General features: G+C 28.5%; 1 long non-coding RNA gene across 1 annotated transcript in view; it reads right to left on the reverse strand.

The window, feature by feature from the left end:
- Nucleotides 1-218: 218 nt before the first annotated feature.
- LOC127291211 (uncharacterized) overlaps nucleotides 219-23,038 on the reverse strand; it is a 270,805-nt gene continuing 247,985 nt past the window's right edge. Inside the window, exon 13 of the long non-coding RNA XR_007844558.1 lies at nucleotides 219-237. This is a non-coding gene — a long non-coding RNA (uncharacterized LOC127291211). The remainder of the gene's footprint in view (nucleotides 238-23,038) is intronic.

Raw genomic sequence — 23,038 nt, forward strand, 5'->3', positions numbered from 1 at the left:
TTTAGGTGAAAACTTGTTTGCACCGACATGAATAAATTTTAATTTTTTTTTTTTTTTTCAAGAGTGACGTGAAGTGGACATAAATGATAAATTGACTAGAAAGTTCACATTATAAGACGTGACAAAATAAAAATAAGAATGATAATTATAAAAGTGACTTACATTTTTTGAAGTGAGTTGTACTTTCAATTTTCTTCGAGTAAAATCACTGGCCAAAAAAAAATAATGAAATTTCTCCTGTAACAAAAAAGGAACATTTTTTTAGAACATTTAAAAATATCTTCTTTTTTTAGAATAAATATATTTATAATAATAAAATATGATAAATAATTAAAATACGGTTCGAAATTAAAATACGGTTAGTAATTAAAATACAGTTAATTATAAATTGTTATTTATGATTATTGTGTTTTTATTATTATTTAAACAAAAAATAATTAATTTTCGTATATGGAAAAAGAACATTATTTGGACATGTATTATAGTCAAATGCAATGATGGGACAACAAATTTTGTTTTGTTTTGTTTTTTTTTTTTTTAAACCATAAGAGAGAGGACGTTGATCTTGTGGATCGACGAACGATCCACTTGCGACTCGCGGAACCTATACTCATATATAGGAGGGACGCATTCCACAGCTTCGAGATTTATTTGCCGAATAAATGTTGAGAAGATATTTTTAATGGTCGACAATAGTGGTTCGATAGTGATCTCAGAAATGTATTGTCGCTGGATGTCGTATATAATCCCCGAGGCATCGACGCAACGACACTCTCTTTCTCTCTTGTTCCTTTCTCTTTAACTCATTTCCTTTTCTTATATATATATCTATACTTTTACGAGATATACATATTTTTCTTTCACTTTCTTCTTTTATATTTTACATTCCAAGTATTTTTCTATTTATTCTTTTGCAGAAGTTATAAAAAAAAAATAATCTAGTCATTTTCTTTATTAGTAGTAAAAGACAGTTTTCGTCAGGCAATTTTAAAAATATTTTATTTATTTAAATACCAGTAGTAAAGGTCAAATTCAGTCAGACAGAACGTATTACATTTTTATAATTATAATTAATAGTACAAGTAATTTTCAGTCAGCCAACGATTTTAAAAAATTTATTTAATGAGTAGTAAAAGATAGTTTTTAGTCAGACATTAAAACTTTTTTGTATATCAGCCAGACAGAACTATTTAAATTTTTAATAATTTCAAATGTAGTAGTAAATGTCATTCTTAGTCAGACAAATAGTCTGTCAAAATCATGTAAATTATATATAAGTAGTAAAACACAGATTTAGTCAATGTTTAAAAATTTTATTTTAGTAAAATTGTGACGGAAATATTTTAGTAAATCTTTCTGAATAAATAAGAAAATAATAATTGTTATTATAATAATTTTAAATAAAGAATAATATTTATTTTTCTTTATCATAGAAAAAAAAATCCTTTCACGTTATATATCCAATGTGTAATAAGACTTTGGTATATACTATTATTACTTTAGTAACGAGATTGTCATAAAAAAGCATGTTACAGTAAAAGCAAACCTTTTGCAATGTTTCCAACATTGTAAATGCGTAAACATTACGGTACTCGCAATATCCAAGTACACACCAAGTAGTACACAACACAACACGTTAGTCGTTATTGATGAACAGAAACTTTAGTCCCGTCCTACTATATAAGAGAACTTGGATTACGATTGCAATATACAACGGCATCTTTCTCTTTCTCTCATGTTATTATTATTATTATTATTATTTACGTGAGAAAATCCTCCTTTTAAATCGATTAACTCAATCTCAATTAATATTACACTAATAAGAGACATATTTCATTTCACGCAAATAAATACTTACTTGAATCAAATAATTTTTTTTTTATTTAAATTAAATAAATTGTATTTGAATAAATAATTTCTTGTATTTAAAATAAATATAATTTGAATTGATTTAATTAAAAATCTATATTTTGTCCAAGTAAATACATAATAAATAATATTAAGTAATTGATTTATTTGAATGAATTAAATTCTTTTTTCCCTGTGAAATTATTTTTTGATTGCAAATTGAAAAAGCAAGACTTGTTTTTCGATACACAAGAGAATGAATAATAAACATTTGTGTATAGGAGATTATTTTTTTTTTACGGTTGAAAATATATTTTCACGCATTTTTTTTTTTTTTTTTTTTTTTTTTGCTGGATTATACTGTAAATTCGCACATATTAAGGCAGTAGACCCTTCATTTTGTGAGATCCATCGTGAGTCACGAGAGTTAAAATTCAGTCGCGCCCCGTCATAAAGGAAACGTCTAGTTCATAAATTGCCCCCTTCCTCCTCGGTTACATCCCAATTTTGAGGGTGCCACCATGAAAACTACCACCCTCGACAAAACTTACTGAATTCATTATGGAACGAACAAAAGATCGCCAAAAGAGAGAGAGAGAGAGAGAGAGAAAGAGAGAATGAGAGTGAAAGCCTAAGGCAGAGCAATACTTTTTGCACTCGCTCTGCCAGTTGCGGAAGATATTTTTCTCCTACCTTTTGTGACTAATTTCAATTTCTTTCTTTTTTTCACAAGCCCTTCGCTCTCCACCGCACACATTTCCTATTCACATATTTTACATGTAATGCACATTACAACATTTAGGGTAATTTTTTTTTAAAATTACATTATTGTTTTTGTTTATTATTATTAATAGTATTATTTTATTTTTATTATAATTAACAATGATAATATAATAATATAATAGTAATAATAATAATTATTATTATTTTTATTATTAATATCCAAATCTCTATGGACCATTTTCTATTATTATTGTACCATCCATACTTATGGTTGATCTTAGAATGCAAACCATAGATATTTTACAAATTTATGGTTTATCCACTCTCGTTCATCTCTCTATGGATTATATTTTATTATCAAAATACGGTTTGTATAAAGTACGGATATCTCATCCATAATTATGGTTGACCTTACAATACAAACCAGTTATTTTAGAAATTTATGGTTTATCCATTGTTATCCATATTTCTATGGACCATATTCTATTATTAGAATATGGTATGGATATGGTATTACCTATGAATGTCCCATCCATACTTATGGTTGACATTACAATGATAACCATCGATATTTTAAAAATATATGGTTTATCTATTCTTACCCATAAATGAACCATTTTCTATTCTTAGAATATGGTATGGATATGGTTTGGTATAGTATGGTACAAAGGTATGGATATTCCATCCTTAATTATGGTTGACCTTACAATGCAAACCATAGTTAATTTAGAAATTTATGGTTTATCCATTGTCATCCATATTTCTATGGACCATATTCTATTATTAGAATATGGTATGGATATGGTATTAACTATGAATGTCCCATCCATACTTATGGTTGACATTACAATGATAACCATCGATATTTTAGAAATATATAGTTTATCTATTCTTAACCATATATGAACCACTTTTCTATTCTTAGAATATGGTATGGATATGGTTTGGTATTAAGTACGATATAAGGTATGGATATGGTTTGGTATGGTATGGCATGGTAAAAGGTATGGATATCCCATCCTTAATTATGGTTGACCTTACTATGCAAACCATAGTTAATTTAGAAATTTATGGTTTATCTATTGTCATCCATATTTCTATGGACCAAATTCTATTATTAGAATATGGTATGGATATGGTACAAGGTATGGATGTCCAATCCATATTTATGGTTGAGCCAATAATAAAACCTCCGCGTCTTCTCTTATCACCTCATCCAATTTATGCTTTCTGTTTCAATATTTAGTTCAAAAAGTTTCCCACCAGTTTTTTTTTGGCAGATGCACTATCCAGAAATATGGATTACCATTTTATGTAATGTAGCGCAACCATACTTTTTCTCCCCTTTAACAACTATTAATTCCCACGTATAAGGTGTTTAATTTTAGAAAACCTTGCTTGTGTGTAATTGGATAGTACACACAGCTGGGCAAAAAAAAAAAAAAAAAACAGTGGAGTTTGGAGAAAGGAGAGTGTATTTTTTTTTTTTTTGTTCGTTGCAGTTCAATTAGAAGCGCGTTGCACACCTCTTTGTCGCGCGATGCCAGCCAAAGCAAAAGGAGTGCGCGTTACAGAAAACGAAGCTCCGCCCGGGTCCGCCAATGAAGATCTGAACCCAACCCAAGAAGCACGCGACCAGTTGGCTTGAGGTAAGGCCAAAGATAACTGCTGTTTAACACGCGAACCGAGCCGCCATTAGGCCAGCACACACATACATATACACATGCAGAAAAAGCAGTGAACGATTGATTTATGCGCCATTCGAGTCTCTTTTTATTTTCTTTTTTCTCCCCTTCTTTCTTTATTTTGGTTTTCTTTCTTTCTTTCTTTCTTTTTTTTTGGTATTTTTGTGCAGAAAAATACTCAACATTGACATTGAATAAAAATTGTCAGGGAACTTAGAAAAAAAATTTGCATTAGTAGAAACGGACAATTATAGTCAGACATAGATTAGAAAAAAAAGTACCCGTTTTTGGCTGAAGTGATAGAAGTAAGACACCGTCAGACCTTCGAACAAATAGTTAAAATTATCAGTAGTGAAAGAGAGTTTAAGTCAGACCCGCTACCGGAATATTCACTACCGATAGTCACGACCGGTAATTTTTCCTGGATTACCGGTAGCCACTACCGGTAATTCTTCCGGTAGTTATTACCGGTAATTCTTCCGGTAGTTATTACCGGTAATTCTTCCGGTACTACCGGTTGTTACTGCCGGTAATTATTCGGTACTACCGGTAGTCACTACCGGTAATTTTTTCGTTGCTACCGGTAGTCACTATCGGTAATTTTTCGGTACTACCGGTAGTCATTACCGGTAATTTTTCCGGGAATTACAATCAAAATTTATTACCAAATAACAAATTTTGATTGTAACTCCCGGAAAAATTACCGGTAATGATTACCGGTAGTGACTACCGAAAAATTACCGATAGTGACTACCGGTAGTAACGAAAAAATTACCGGTAGTACCGGAAAAATTACCGGTAGTACCTACCGGTAGTGGCTACCGGTAATCTAGGAAAAATTACCGGTCGTGACTAATGGTAGTGAATATTCCGGTAGCGGGAGCGGTAATGACGACCGATAGTGACTACCGGTAGTAACGAAAAAATTACCGGTAGTGACTACCGATAGTACCGGAAAAATTACCGGTATTAACTACCGGAAGTACCGGAAGAATTACCGGTAGTCCTGGAAAAATTACCGGTAGTGGCTACCGGTAGTCCCGGAAAAATTACCGGTAGTGCCTATTGGTAGTCTAGGAAAAATTACCGGTAGCGGGAGCGGTAATGACTACCGGTAGTCTCTACCGGGAACTTTTCCACCTGGGAGTAAAAACTAGTCAGAGGTTTACAATTTTTTTTTTGGTAATTTTTACAGTCGAAAAATTATTAATTATTAATTAATTATTAATAATTTTTATTAATTATTTTATTATTACTTAATTATTTATTATTATTACTTTATTATCTATTCACTTATTAATTTATTACTATTTATATTTTATTATTTTATTACTATGTTAAAAAGTGAAATGTAAACTTTTTCCCTGTGTTAATTCGATTGTATTTGACTCGTAATTAATGTCTTGTCGCCTCAAGGACACTGTACTCACGGGATCATATAATAGCCTCGTCATAGACGAACCAAGTCAACAGTTAATAAACTATAAGGGACGCTGCACTTTTGCAAAGATGGAGCGGAGGTCTTTGAAGGTCTTGGCCGAGATCTTTACTTTCACATTATTAAGGCCATGACTAGTTACGCTAGACGTTACGCGAGATATTGTACTTGAACCAGTTTTTCTAGAGTTCACTATACCTCTTGTTTATATATAGTATGAAATAAAACTTTCACCTGACAACACTCTGATTGATGATGCTCTTTTATATAACAATATATATATATATATAGCTTAAACTGCATTTTTCAATCAGTCACAAGGAGAGAAAATGTCTTGCGTAATATTATTTCTTTTTTTTTTTCTTTCTTTCACTAACCATAAATTAACCTTCATTTTTATGACTTTGTCAATTTATAAAATTATTGATAATTAATAAATTAACGTAACATGTCATTAATTATCTCATATTACATCAATTAATTTTGGTGTTCGGAAATATATTTTCTCCTGTTTTTTTTTTTATTAATTAATTTTAACGCTCACGAAATTTTTTTTATTTTGAGTATAATTTATTTTCTTTTATTATAAATGCAAATATTTATTGGGGAACAGAAATTAATGTACATATATATATATATATATGTAAATATTCAAATATTATTTAACTTAAATGAACTTTATTTTAATAACAAGACTTATGTAACTAGTTTAGATAGGGAGAAAATAAAATATTTATTATATGTAAGCTATTATAGTTATGGATTAATGTAGTTTTTAAAGTTAAATAAATAGAATAAAGTTTTTTCTTAAAATAACTAAATAAATATATTACTATAGAATTTTTTTTAAACAAAACAAAAAAAATACATTTTTATTTAAAATTTAGTTTAAAAAAATCTTTTTGCAAAAATAAAAATTCAATTAAGTTTTCTGTTTGTAAATTTCAATTTTTAGTAAAAAAAAAAAAAAAAAATCTCTCTTTGCAAAAAACTATTTCCATTGTAGCCACTGTAAAAATAAAAAAAAAAGAAAGAAAGCAATTTTATATAAAAGGAACTAATTTATCAGTGGCAGTGATTTTAACGCTGTTCGGTACATATAACGTAACGCGACGCCAGGTATCATCGTCGATTATCTGGCTCGCGAGATCTTGATTAGTTCAGAGAGACGGCGTCTCGAAAGTTTCGTCGCTAATTGGCCCCGTGCATGAATCCGCGATGTTTGCCTCTGCGTATATTGCCTGTAATTTGTGTATTTCGTGTGTCGTCGTCGTATAGTCGTCGTCCCCCCCCCCCCCCCCTTCTAAACTTTCCTATCTTGCATCTCTAATGGGATTTACATTTTAACAGACGCGAGTTTTAACTAATCCCTCTTCTTCCTCCCTAAACTTTGAAATCGTATTCATTTTCTCATTCACACTTTTAAAAACAAATATTTCAAAATAATAATAATAATAAAAAAAAAAATAATAATAATAATTAAATAATTTATAAGAATGATTCTCATAAATGACTTACAAAAAAACTTTCCGTCTTAATTTCATGTCAATAATCTTTTTTATTGTCGTATCACTGTCAAAAATTTTGGGACCATCTGTTTTTCAACATTTTTATCGTCCCTTTTAATTTTTAATAAACGCACGACTGTCATTTGTTATTTCGATAATCAAAATCTCGAAACGTAAAATATCTTGATAAAAAGCAAATAAAATGAAGAAAAAAAAACTTGATAATAATTTTTTTCTGTAAAACTCAACGATTTTAAGAGAATTTAATTAATTTTTTTTCTTATCGATGCAAATGGAGACAAATGAATATCTTCCAAGATTCAAAATATTTCCTGTGGTGATAATGCAAACATTTACTAAATGAAAAAAAAAACACAGTAAAAATAAATAATTTCTAATAATTAGTATAAAATTTTTTTTTTCCTTAATTAAGAGTAAAAATATAAATATTTTTTTATTAATATTAATTTTTTTTAAATATGAAATTAATTTAATTTTTAAATCAAAAATATTTGTTTCATTCAATTTTAACCTCTGTGATTAGGAAAATGGAATCGTTGAAAATAACCAAGGTTTCATTGCATGTAATGTTACGTTGTTATCTAACTCTGGATCGTTAGGGCTTTACATCAATTTAACATGCATGTACAATCCTTACCCTCACGTTTTCTGATATCGATATTTATATATATATACATGATTATTTTATTATACACACAGCTATTTTTCGAATAGTAATTGTCATGTCAACTCTTTTTATTCCAGTACACTTCATTATTGTACTTTTCAAACTTTATCAAATATTTATAATAAAAAGAAAAAAAAAAAAAAAAAAAGTGGAAAAAGAAAAAAACCTCTAATGATGCTCTGAAACTTTTGCAAATTATGTTGCCGTAGTTTCTTTGCTCATACTAAATCAGTTGAAGCAGAATTTTTATTTTCATCGCTTAAAAATAATTCATAAATAAATAAAAAATTTTTATAATATAAAATAAATTAATTTTTTTAACTCAATTTTAATTTTCCTTTACTTGTTTTTATTTTTATTTTTAATTTTTTTGTTTTGTTTTAGAAAATAAAAAAAAACTAGTTTCTATTAATCTCTAATAAATTAAATTTTTCGGGGTAAACTTTAATTAAACTATTGATAGTATTTATCATCCATTTCTATATATAGTTAATTTTCAAGTTGAAATAAAAAAAAAATATTATTCTCGAGAACTTAAATTGATATTAAAAGTAATGAAACTAAATAGGTAATGAATTATTATTAGTTCTCGGAAAATTAAGCTATTTTATATAAATAGATTCTCAACTGGGATAATTGTCACATTTATTGTACCAAAATTAGATGAAAAAAAAGAATAATAATAAATAACTACTGTAAACCAATAAAAATACAATAAATTAAAATTGACAATAATTAGATTTTGTTATATTTAAAAATGTACCCTTTTTATCACAAAATAATAATTGATTATTTAATATTTATTATATATTTATTTAAATAAATTATTTATTATTAAAAAATATTAAAAATACTCGTAGTTCAAAAAAACAAATGTTTTGAAACTGAAAAAAATTGTTCTTTTTTTTTGTCATTAAAAAGGCGTGATTATATTTTTTTCATCATTGTCACTTGATGACTTGATTGAATGAAAAGAAAGAAAAAAAAAAACGAGGGGCGGATGTGAGGGTGACGTTTAAATTTAAATTAGAACATTGTCTTTTCGAGCTTTGTGGACGCTCCTCAGATTCATTCATAATTTATAAAGTAATAACGAAATGGAATCGTGACTTGCAACATCTCACTTCAAGAATGAAAGTGTTCCATTATTTAATACAATTAACTAAATGCTCTCGCTTTATTATTGGATCGAGTTTAAAGTCGACAAGGTAAGTCCGTCATTTCATGTAACGTACTCAGTTACAATGAATTCATCCCTCGTATTACATTTATATATAATCAAGACATTTTCGAGCTTTACGTGGAAAATTCTCGTCTTATACATTTTCAGTATTAATTAACATTATTTATTATATTTAAAATTAATATTTTTTTTGAATATTTAAATTATCAAATAAATAAATTAAACAAATATTTAAAAATAAATAATAAATATTATTAATTTTTAATTATTTTCCTTTTTTTAAATATTAATTTAACTATAAATTTCCAATTAAATTAAGTATTAATTAAAATATTTTTCAATGTAAAATGAATTAATGTGGGAAAAATTTTTTTTGAAAAAATAATTGAGGAAAAATTTTTTTTTTTTTAAATATAGGGATAAAATTATAAAATCTTATAAATATATGATTATTGTGACTTTGTCAGTAACTGGTTCTCAATGTTAGGTGCTTATTTCTCTCGTTTCTTTAGTCATACGGAAATATACCGATCGTTATTGAAGCTAGATGCTGTCATGATATAATAATTTATTAGTCACAACTGGATGCTATCAACCTAAACATGTCAATACCACCGTAGCTTAGATGGTGCGACTTCCTTTCCATCGTTTGAGTGTAAATTCACCAAGTAATCTTGTCATTGCGGATATTGACCTCAAAACTGTTTCATATAGATTAAATAAGAAATCTTCATTTCAATCATATTTCTCAACAATTTTTAAATTCAACTCAAATTTTAATATTTTAAATCATAAAATTAAATAAAAATTACTATTTTTTTACTGAATTAAAATTATATTACTAATTATTAATTATGTTACTCCTTTATGGTATATTTTACAAAAAAATTAAAATTAACAAAGTTTTTTTTTAGTGGTTAAAAGAAAAAAAAATACCTCTGAATTTCTGTGCATTTTTTATTTTGTGTTGCAAAAATTCAATTTTTTTTCCAGGTCGTCTCTTTATATATCTATGTTATTTAACTTTTAAATTCTAAGGGAATGATATCCTTAGGTTGAGTAAACGTCCCGGAATAAATTTGAAAAAAAAAAAAATTCTCGAAAATGTAAAAGTCTAGAGTGTGAAATGTTTATCAGATGGAAATTTTTGATGATCTAGTTTTTATGTTAGAAAAAATTTTCTTTTGACAAAAAACAAATATATATATATATATATATATTTATACCTCGTTTTTTTCAAGAATTATTTATGAAAACACATTTGAAGAAAGAGAGAATATATTAAATATTTACGATTCGTATAAAAAAAAAAAAAAAAAAATTGTAAATATTAGAAAACGAAATGAAGAAAAAAATCAAAATTTACTAATGTAAAAGAAAAATATAACTATATGGGATCATAGTAAAAAAAATTTCATTTAAAATATGGGTAAAATTTTGTTTCTTTTGAAATAGAATTTTTTTTTACTATTTTGACTTGTTTTACTTATTATGATTACTAGAATCTTATTTCTGCAAGCTACATACAAAGTTTACTGACTTTTCCAACCCACTTTCACATCTCAGGCGAATTGTCCGGAGAATAAGAAGACACATAAAACTGAAAAGTTATTGTTTGAAATCATAAACTTTAAAAGAGTACCTCGAGCTCACGTACAAATCGAATATTGATATTTCATACAAAAATTTTTAATAAAAAAGGGTTTTAAAACAGTTTTTCATTTTTCCCGCGCACTCGTCACAAATATAAACATCGATGTAAAATAAATTTCCAGTTCAAAAATAGTTGCAAAAAGAAAAGAATAATAATTCAAACAAATTTTTTTTTTTATATAATTATAAGTTATCTGCTATATAATTTAAAAAAAAAAAATTTGACTCGACTTTATAAATCATAAATAAAAATATTTAATATTAATATCCATGAATGTATTTTACATATATTATATATTATTTTGTCAAATAGTTGTGATGTCAATCAATTTTTTTGATCATATTATAAAAGACCGTTGACCGCTATTTCTTTACATCAGTTAACTATCGTGACGAAGGAAGCGAAATAAAAAAACTGTAAACAAAATACTTTTTTTTTTTTTTTTACTAAAATTGTCATGTCCTTGAGGTAGGCAACGATTGGAAGCCATTTTGAATAAATTTCAAAACGATTTGAATAAATACAATCAAATTTATCATCTATCTTCTTTTGAAACGTTTATATATATATATTTTTTGGAGCTGAGTCATTTAATCTAAATTGTCTATCTGATCGGTTTCGCATACACATGTTAATAACCGAAAAAAAAATTCTAAACAAGATCAACTGAAAAAAAATCACTTAGCAGTAAAATTTCACATTAAAAACATTTTTTTTTACATTTCATATTAAAATTCTGATGTATAATATACCGCATTGATATAGTATTTTACATAAATTAAAGTCAAGTTTTTTAAATGTCGCATTAAAAAATAAAAAAAAAATTCAATTTTGAAAGTGCAATTATTAACCGATTGAAACAAATTTTTTTTTCAGTGAAATTGTCTCATAAAAAAAAAATTGGAATTGAAAAAAAGAGAATATTTGAAATATATATAAAAAAAAAAATAGCTGACAGTGGAATATTATAAATGCGACATACTGTATCTTTCTCCCTTTTAAGAGACTCTATATATAAATAAATTAGTATCAAACGTGAGACATAGCATAGTAAGTCTTTAGAACAAGTGAATGGGTGAATGGCACGAGTGAAACTAAAGAGTTTACAAATGTATCTGTTGTTATTGATACGGTCGTATGTCATGAATTTTTCAACGAGCCTATGAAGTTCAGTCTCGGAAAGTATGAAAGTATGAAAACTTCGTCGACGATTATATCCACAAGACTCTTTTTTTCTCTTCAATTCAATATTAGTCACAAATAAAAAGCGTATAAAGAAAAATTCAAAAAAAAAAAGAAAAATAATCTTTGAGAAAAATTTCACATCAGATATTCAAATTATGCCACTCAAATATTAAAAAAAAAAAATTTTTTTATTAAAAAAACTTCTTTATGCAAAATATTTATTTTTGATTATTAAATTAAATGTTGTATTATTGAAAATTATTTCCTGAAATAATAATAATAATAATTTTTTTTCTCTCTCTCTCTCTTTTTCGATCGCAAACAAGTTGGCAGTAAATTATCTTTGAGATGTGTTATATTTCCATTTTCACAGTCTTCGCGCGTGACGTGTGAGAAAATGCTAATAAATGGAATGCCCTGAGGATGCGAGTCTTCACGCAACAGAAGCCGAAGATCTTTTGTATAATATATACGTATATATATATATATATATATAGAGAGAGAGAGAGAGAGAGAGAGAGAGAGAGAGAGAGAGAGAGAGAGAGAGAGAGAGAGAGAGAGAGAGAGAGAGAGAAGGGAGGCTTTTACAATTGGCGAATTATTATTATTATTAAATGCCTCTCGCGTCAAAACAGTGAAATTTATTTTCATCGCGAATTCTTATTGATGTTCCGACAACAAAGTAGGTATATATGTATATATATACGTAAATCGCGCGTCGCGGGTGGTATAACACAAGAATCATAAATTTTCTGAATCCAATATCATACCTCTAGCATATCAACTCGTTAATTTTCCTAACCAATGCATCATTGATTTCATCCAACAGTTAGACACTGAAATTTCAATATCTGGCACTAAATGTCCATCGTTTTTGTACAGTTTATTTACGTTCTTCTTATATTAATAATCGATGAAAATAATTGCTCTGATAAATTATTATTTTATTTGGTGAGTTTTAATTTGGAGGTTTTTTTTTTTTTTCGTTTTTTCGTCAATTTTACAACAGAATTCGCTATAAAGATTTGCTTGTAGTAGTAAAAGTTAGTTTTAGTCACACAAGATTTTTGAAATGTAAATTTAGCATCAAAGGTATGTTCAGTAAGACAAAAAAAAGAGAATAATAAATTATACACTCTCCAAATCTGATTTAGTAAAAATGTTTACTAATTTGAATTAGTGACTCACTTTTTGCTTCTGAATTAATAAAATTTTACTAATTATTAGTAACTTTTACTAACAATTAGTAAAATTTTAAAATTAGTCACTAATTCAAATTAGTAAACATTTTAACTAATTCAGATTTAGAGAGTACAAGTAGTAAAAGTACGATTTAGTCAGACTGAATAGTTGAAAAAATTGTAAAATTAGAAATAAAAGTGGTAAAAGCCCGTTTTGGTCAGACTTAATAGTTTCAAAATAATTGTAAAATTAATGTAAGTAGTAAAATTCCCCTTTAGTCAGACTTGATAGTTTAAATAACAGTTTATTTTAATATCAGTAGTAAAAGTCCATTTCATTTAAACTGTTTAGTTTTATTGTCAATTTATTATCAGTAGTAAAAGTTGATTTTAGACAGACTTCCATAATGCAATATATAATTTTATTGCCACTACGGAAAGTGAATTTTTGTCATGCTAAAAAATTAAATAATTGTGAATTTAATATCAGTGATAAAAGCCAGTTATAGTCAGACAAAATAGTTTTAAAAAATTATGTAAATTTCGTAGATCAGTAGTGAAAGTACGTTTAAGTCAGACATGGAAAATTCAAGTAAATTGAATGTAAGTAGTAAAACCACTTTTTAGTCAGACAAAATTGTTTAAATAATTATGTAAATTTCGTATATCAGTAGTGAAAGTAAATTTAAGTCAGACATGGAAAATTCAAGTAAATTTGATGTAAGTAGTAAAACCACTTTTTAGTCAGACAAAATTGTTTAAATAATTTGTTAATTTATTATTAAAAAAAAAATTTTGTATAAATTTTCTTAAAGTATTTTTTATTAAGGTAAAATAGTTCTGTAAATTATTTATCAGTGGAGAAAGTAAGTTTCAGTGAGACAGTTTCCAATTTTTGTTATAAGTAGTAAAAGTCTTTTTTTGTCAGACTCAGTAGATTAAATAATTCTAAAAATTATCAGTAGAAAATACACGTATTAGTCAGACAAAATAGTTAACATTTTTTTAGTGTCAGTAGTAAAGGTCAGTTTTAGTCAGACTTGATGTTTTCAATATAATTGTAAGTTTTTTGTATCAGTAGTAAAAGGAAATGTAATCAGTGAAAACACTGTAAATTGTTTATCAGTAGAAAAAGACAGTTACAGTGGGACAAAATTTTCAAATTTTGCTATCAGTAGTAAAAGCATATTTCAGTCAGACAAAAATTCATCTTTACTTATCATCAGTAAAAAAACTAGTTTCAGTGGGACAAAAAGTTAACATTTTTTAAATTTTGCTACCAGTAGTAAAAGTTCGTTTAACTCAGACTCAATGTCAAATATAATTGACTTAAAGAATCTGATTAGTTTTTATGATGAAAGCATTGGTGTCATATATGTTTATTATAAAAAGACATTTGATATTCGACGGTAAAAGGTTTTGTATATTCTCTCTTTCTCTCTCTCTCTCTCTCTCTCTCTCTCTCTCTCTCTCTCTCTCTGTCTCTCGCCATTATTTTCTGTAAGGTTTTGGTGGCTTGGAGAAATTTTTATGTTGTGGGTTAGTGAGCGTTGTATGTATATATATGTAGCTTGCTACCGAAGTAGTAATGTATTCGACGAAACGCGGCGTCGATTTGCAATAAGATTTACAGCAAGCACTAAATATCCGAGCCTTGGTGTTATTATCGAGTTTATTACACCCCCGGATATGCACCACGCAACCGTATAAGATAGGGTTAACAGAAAGAGCAATGCTATTTCGCGTCTACGCGTCATATATCATTGCGATTCCATTGATTCCATTCCAAGTAAGACTTCTTCTTCTTCTTCTTCTTCTTCTTCTTCTTCTTTTTTCTTCTTCTTCTTTGCAAGGTCGTATCTCGTCTCATCTGGTCGCTTGTACCATATACATATATGAGACTGCATCTCTAGTAACAGATCTTCACTGGACCTCTTCTATTTTTTTTTTTATTATACATTAGTTTCTTTTTTATTTTTTTGTTCTGGGTTCATGATGAAGTTAATTTTACACCTATCGAGTTAATCTAATGTTAACACACTTTTGGAGTTGATTTTCAACTCTAAAAATTTTACACCCAACTCCCAAAGTTTTCTACTGCGAAAATCAACTCCAAAAGTGTGTTAATAACATTAAATTAACTCCATAGGTGTAAAATTAACTCTCCCTAGCGTCAACCCCTTTTTTTTAACTCCAAAAGGATGCGATTTATTTTTTTTCCGCACTCATTCAAAATTGCTGTATTAACTCTATAAATGAATATAAAATGTTGACTTTTTTCTCCTACTCTCATTTAGCTTTTGCTACTATCTGGAGAGCATCAGAAGACGCTTTTTGGTTATTCATTGATGTCCCGGGTCCGGAAACTTGTAGAGAGAGAGAGTGAGAGAGGGGGGGGAGGGGTTCCACAGAATGACTCCCTGCGTGAAATAGCGAATGACGGAGAGTCCAAGAACGAAGTGAAATTTATTCCCGTACAAACGGATGTAAATTTATTTAGATTACGTGATTTCGGCTGACGGTTTATTGTGCCAGGGCAAAGCTTTATTTGCTTTATCACTGCTTTAGACAAGAGATGGGCGGGTTCCGGTTGTGCGAATGACTTTATTTTCCGAGGAAAATTAAAAAAAAAAAAAAAGAAAAAAATCCACCGCGCCTTGCACACTTACAATACAATTCACTTGTTATTTTATTTATTTTTATTTTTTGTACCGGAAAAATAAAACTTTTTCAAACGAAATGTTTTTCCATTTTCTGGAAATTTGAATTTTTTTTTTTGTCATGTGAAATTAACATTTGCCATGTAGGATTTTATTTGTTACCTTTTTTTAAAAATGAAATAAATGATTGTTTTTTAAAATACACAAAAAAAAGGGTAACACAATTTTAATATATAGTCCAGAATGGAAATTAATAATAATTGATCATGTATGTCAATTTAAAATGTAACATTAGCATAATTAAATTTGCGTGTTCACTTTATAAATAATTCAATTTTCATCAATAATAATTATCATATTATTTTTTCTATATTTAATATCAATAATGCAATATAGGATTATTATTTTATGTATGTATGTATATGTTTAGTTATTATTCATAAAATCATTATAAGATTAACATGGAAAATTTTCTGACATTTTAAGTGCATTTTGAGATTTCATATAAACCTGATAATAGCATATATATTCTAATTCACATGCGAGGACATGTATTTGATCGCATATATATGAAAAGAGAGAAAAAGAAAGAGAGAGAGGGAGAGATGACTATCCATGAATATGAATGGCACAATGATGAAAATTTCCAGTGAAAATAAAGAGAATGGAAAAAGTGGGAGAGGGAGAATATTTGATATCTAGAAGAATCGAACTGTCGATATTGGTCGGCAGGAGCACCGATTGAATTATTTTTACTTGTCCTTTGGAATCGGCGCACAAGACATGTTTGACGACAGTGAGTAAAGAGAAGGAGAGGAAAAGAGACAGCAGATGGCTACTGCATACGCATTTATTATAATCCTCGAATTCACAACCAAAAGTATATATATATATATACAAAAGAGGAGGGTCGACCAGTGAAACACGATGCAACAAACATACAACGTTCTTCTCTCTCGTGAATGGAAAAGAGAGAAAATATATCGTTTGAAACAAAAGCAGTCTGAATCTAAAGAATCGAGAATCGAAGTGTATATATATATATATATATATATATATATAGGATTATAGTGAGCGAACGCGGACACAGGGAGTAACCTCAATTTTTGAGCATAACTCATGAGCGAGTGTGCCAGCTCTGCGCTTAAATCTTTTCTCTGGTTCGGCTCTGCTACTGTCGTGACAACGTCTCGAATTTTATATATATATATATATATAGTAGTGGTAGTATTCCCGTTTGGCAAGGCCGAAAGAATCGTTATTTCCTCTTCTCTCTCTCTCTTTCTCTCTCTTCTTTTGCTGAAACAAACCGTCCATCCGCTGTCCACTGCAGATCCCAAATTACGTCTTTTCCCAAATGCCTCGGCATACGGGAACGTGGTAACGATCCACGATGAGAGTTTCCTGTAATTGCCCTTTCTCAGAATCACTTTTATCTCTTTCTGCTACCAAAAATGCCTCCGCAATTCATTAAAACCATGTCTAACATTCTAATGGAACAATCAGATCAAGATTGTTTTTCGATTTGCGCAATCAAAATAAATATATGCTTCAGATTTTTATATTATTGGCTAATTTTAAACCAACGCAAATATAGTTAGTAAAATTAAATTTCAATATTTAGAATTCTTAAAAATATATCAAAGTAAGTATCAGTAAACATATAACAGTAAGTATTTAACAATAAATACCAGTAGTACTAAATATACATAATTAAATTTGTAAGAGTAAGTATAAGTAACAGTAGTAGTAAGTATACAAAAGTAAGTTTGTAAAGATAAGTAAATATATAATAGTATGTTTGTAACAGTAGAAAGTAACAGTATAGTAGTTGGTTAAAGTATTATTAAGTAACAGTAGTAGTAAGTAATAGTACTAGTAAGTAACAATAGTAGTAAGTAATAGTACTAGTAAGTAACAATAGTAGTAAGTAATAGTACTAGTAAGTAACAATAGTAGTAACAGTAACAATAAGTAACAGTAGGAGTAAGTAATAATACTAGTAAGTAATAGTACTAGTAAGTAACAATAGTAGTAACAGTAACAATAAGTAACAGTAGTAGTAAGTAACAATAGTAGTAACAGTAACAATACGTAACAGTAGGAGTAAGTAATAATACTAGTAAGTAATAGTACTAGTAAGTAATAGTACTAGTAAGTAATAGTGATAGTAATTAACAGTACTAGTAAGTAACAGTAGTAGTAAGTAATAGTACTAGTAAGTAATAGTATTAGTAAGTAACAGTACTAATAAGTTACAGTACTAGTGAGTATTGTTACTACTAAGTAACAATAGTAGTAAGTAACAGTAGTAGTGAGTATTGTTACTAGTAAGTAAAAATAGTAATAAATAACAGAAGTAGTAAGTAACAGTACTAGTAAGTAACAGTAGTAGTAACAGTAACAGTAAGTAACAGTAGTAGTAAATATTAGTACTAGTAGGTAACAGTACTAGTAAGTAACAATAGTTGTAACAGTAGTAGTAAGTAACAATACTAGTAAGTAACAGTAGTAGTAACAGTAGTAGTAAGTAACAGTACAAATATGTCACAGTATTAGTGAGTATTGTTACTATTAAGTACCAATAGTAGTAAGTATTGTTACTAGTAAGTAACAATAGTAGTAAGTAACAGTAGTAGTAACAGTACTAGTAAGTAACAGTAGCAGTAACAGTAAGTAACAGTAGTAGTAAATATTAGTACTAGTAGGTAACAGTACTAGTAAGTAACAGTAGTTGTAACAGTAGTAGTAAGTAACAATACTAGTAAGTAACAGTAGTAGTAACAGTAGTAGTAAGTAACAGTACAAATAAGTCACAGTACTAGTGAGTATTGTTACTATTAAGTACCAATAGTAGTAAGTATTGTTACTAGTAAGTAACAATAGTAGTAAGTATTGTTACTAGTAAGTAACAAAAGTAGTAAGTAACTGTAGTAGTAACAGTACTAGTAAGTAACAGTAGCAGTAACAGTAACAGTAACAGTAAGTAACAGTAGTAGTAAGTAATAGTACTAGTAAGTAACAGTACAAGTAAGTAACAGTATAGTAGTAAGTATAAAAAAGTAAGTTTGCAACAGTAAGTAACAGTAGTAGTAGTAAATATGCAATAGTAAGTTTGTAACAGTAAGTAACAGTAGTAGTAAGTAACATTAACAATGTTTTAGAACAATTTTTGAAAAAAATAAAGTTCGAACAAAAAAAAATAGCAAAAAAAATATTCCTTAAATTGCGTCAAATTGTGAATAATTTTTGGTATATATGGTAAATTCATCATGACCTTTTAAAGGCGTCGCGACGACAATATATCAAAAATTCCGCGAGTGAGGATTAATGCGCCTGTCTCTGTCGAATCGTAGGGAGAACTCTCGAACGTGCCGACAATGACCGAGATCGATCGATAACCCATTATAAAAGTTTAAATTGTTCTGGGATAACAAAAAGCACAAGATGCGCGCCTCTTTCGAACATCTCGCGCGTCGTCACGAGAGATATCTCTTGAAGCTGTATGTATATATATAGCCAGCACCGCTATTCATTGTAACTACAATTTAGTCATACAACTATCATGAATGTCTCGATTGCATATTTAGCATACCTATATATGATTTTCACGCCAATCATAATCGTAGAGACAATAATTTGCATATACGTGTTTGTGTTTAATGGCATTCGAATCAATAATTTCTAAATTGAACAATTTTTTCGAAATATTTAATAGCATTAATATAAATTAAATTATAGGATATTTATTCAGCAAAAAAAAAATTCAGACAATAAAATGTACAATGGAAAATGTAAATTTTTATATAAAGAACGTGTATATATGATTACAAAATAGAGAATATGCCTTGTCTTGAAGATAGAATAACACACTACTGCAATTATAATTGCATAAGTAAAATCTCTGTTGGAAGGAAAATATAATTCTGACTCTCTTCGGCGTTTGCATTTATTTTCTCTGGAGTAATACTTCTGAAAGATAAGGATCAAGATCTTGTTTCCTTCAGAAAGAATTATGGTACGAGACTCTGGTATTGAAACATCAGCGTGAAGTATTTATGTATTTTCTTATGTCATGACATTATATAGCGAAGAAGCTCACAAATAAAAGAAATTAAAGCTCCTATAATAATGTCATATACATGCCACAAGAGAGTAATTACAAAAAAAAAACGATGAAAATCGACGATTTTAAATTTTGAAACAGTAAAGAATTTCGAAAACTAGTATAAATATATTGTACTGTACTATGGTAAACTCTTTACAATATTTTACTATACTGTACCATACTTCGACGGAAGCTAAACAATTTTAATTAAGAAAACCAAAGAAAGCAAAGAAAAATTGAAATAAAGCAAAAAGGATATCAAATGAAAGGATCTAAACAATTGCGCAATAAAAAGATGCTGAGCTTCTGTGTACGATTTTACCATCTATGGAATAGACTTCATCAGATTTAAGGGATATCTCTCTCGTGAATATATATACAAACCGTGTGTCTTTTATAACGGAAAACGAAGCGTTTCTCAGAACTCATCGAAATAGATATGCCTCTTGAGATGTTTCAAACTATATATAATTATGCAATCGTGCGCGCACACACACAGTAAGATGTTAATTTTGTTGTGGAAAGTTTGCGGAATAAATTCATCGATTAAAGAATGGTTCGATCGACGCATTTATATATAAATACTGAATTTATAGCTAGTTCACAAAGAGACACGATCGTTTCCTCGAAGATGCTACACATTATATATATAGCTGTATATATATGCTATAGCGTTGATGGTGGCAAAGGAATTGGATAGAGAAAATCTGATACACTACTTGAAGGAAGGCGGAAAATTGGGAGATTGGTCCGGTTCTGGGTAATTCTTTAAATTAGGTGCTATGTACCATAAAACATGTTGAGAAGAAACAACCAAAGAACTGTCACTGGTGCGAATGAAAGAAAATCCTAGTGTTTTACGATCATTGGAAAGTACTATTTCTATGGGACACACGGTCAAATAAGATGAGAGAGTACAAATTCTCTCTTGATTCACGAACTGAATTTCAAAAGAGGGGATGTGATTGAAGAAAAGGGGATAGAAAGAAAGAAAGAAAGAGGATGAAGAGAAGCAACGAGTTATACGGCGGAGAGTGTAAGTACGACATGGGCGCTACAAATGGGCGGACCAAGCCCGTGATGCCCTCGGGTCACGAGAAGAAGATGCACGGCCCTGCAAAGTCTCAGGAGGACTCACAAGAGAGAGATAGAAAGAGAAAGAAAGAGAGCGACAAGGACGAGTGGTTGAGGAGGAGAACGAGAGACAGGTGAGGGTGCGGTACTCAAATGTATGATGGTGAGGGTGGGGGAATATAAGGGCCCCAGCAGGAGCAAAGTTCAGGAAGAATTGAGGGGAAGGAGGAGCTATCAAGGCGAACCAGTTACACTGGATTACACTAAGCGATTCGAACTTCTCTTTGCTCTAGCTTCTAGCAAAAAGAAATACAAGTACACTCCAATGTACGAAACAAACATCTGCTAATTTTTGCTTACTTGAATTTGTAAAGAAGAAAAATTTTACTTAATTTTTCAGATAGAAAATTAGTATTCATTTGTTTAGAGCATTTTTGTAATCAAAATTTTATTAAAGATGTAGGATAATTTGATGTTAAGATACAACATTGTTATAGCTGAATTTTTAAAGCCGAAAGGTTGTATTTTATTGATGTTAAGATGCAACTCTTAATAGTACAATTACTAAAAAGATGTTGCATCTTATCCGTAAAAATTATGGTACAATGTTTTATCTTTATAAGAAAGATTATACACTGAGAAAAATCTGCTATTGAATCAACAGCATTTCTGCCAAAGGTATAAAAATTATTGATTCTGAAGCATATGCTATAGAATTTGTAAAATATTATACAGATTCTATAGCATATGCTTTTGAATTAATAATTTTTATACCTTTGGCAGAAATTCTGTTGATTCAATAGCAGATTTTTCTCAGTGTAAGAATGGTACAAAACGATGTTGATTCCAAAAATTATCTGATTGCTACCGTGCGGATAATAAACAGATGTAGCATAATTAAATAGTTGAACCTAAATTTTTACGGATGCACAAGGTGTTGAGAATTTAGCACCTAAGAATGATAAATCTATAAGAATCTGTAGCATCCTTACAGATTATCCATAAGGTTTTTATTGTCCTTAAGTTATGGACGTAAAATTATGTAAAGATGCAAAGAATACAAGTAAAATTATGGATAATTATCCACAAGTAAGGTTTTCATTATCCTTAAATTATGGCTGTAAAATTCTCATTCGATATATTATCCAAATAAAGATAAAAATATAAAAAATAAAATTCCTCTTCATTTATCCTCTAAATACAAAATTAACATGAACTATAAAAAATCAACTTATTACACGATGCTTTTACTACAATTTTACTATAATTTAATATTTTAATATAATGCATAAATTACAAAATTAATTAATTATAAAAGATAGAAACATTTTATTTGAACCGGTTTACGTCTTTTTGAGAATAAATACATTTTGTCTTGACATTAAGAACGGGAATATCATTTCATTTACTGCACTGTCTTTCTATACACGTTCGTCATGATAGACGAAGTGAGAATTTTGACCTCTGTATCTTTATATATACTATGTTTTTATAGGTAGCACGTGATCTTGGCTTTCAACGGGAAAAAGTCAGTTTAGTACTTTCGTTAGTTGACTTATCAGCAGAGATAACTTAATATAACTGAAGCTTTTACGGCTTATTATAATTGGTACTTGGTTCCAGTAGATTACATTTTTTTGTATTCTCAGCACATTTTTCTAGATTTTTTTTTTCACATTTTTATTCGTATTTAATTAACTATAATTAAATCTTGTTAAATGATGGCAAAATTTTGTTTTAGTGGAAAATATTGTAGTGAATTTTATTCTTCTTTTTTTTGGAATAAATATATAGGAATAAAAATTGTGATGAAAAAAAAAAAAAAAGAAAAATTTGATCTCGTTTTATCACAATGATAAAAGAGGTGAATTGAAGATTGGACAATTTTTATTCTACTTTAGGAAAAATGAAATGTATCTTGTCTTATATCATAGGGATTATGTACTCTTTTATTGTAATATATAGTTTATATGATTCTCATTCTTTTTGAATTCATTTTTTCTCAAATTGTTCCTAAGAATATTTTCAAAAAGAAAAACACACAATATTAATTTTCTTTGATATAATTTAATGCTATTAGTAAAGTAAATTTTCTAATTACGT

The sequence above is a fragment of the Leptopilina boulardi genome, unplaced genomic scaffold, assembly GCF_019393585.1.
Source record: "Leptopilina boulardi isolate dan_hultmark-lab unplaced genomic scaffold, ZJU_Lbou_2.1 LbouV2_126, whole genome shotgun sequence".
Classification (NCBI taxonomy): domain Eukaryota; kingdom Metazoa; phylum Arthropoda; class Insecta; order Hymenoptera; family Figitidae; genus Leptopilina; species Leptopilina boulardi.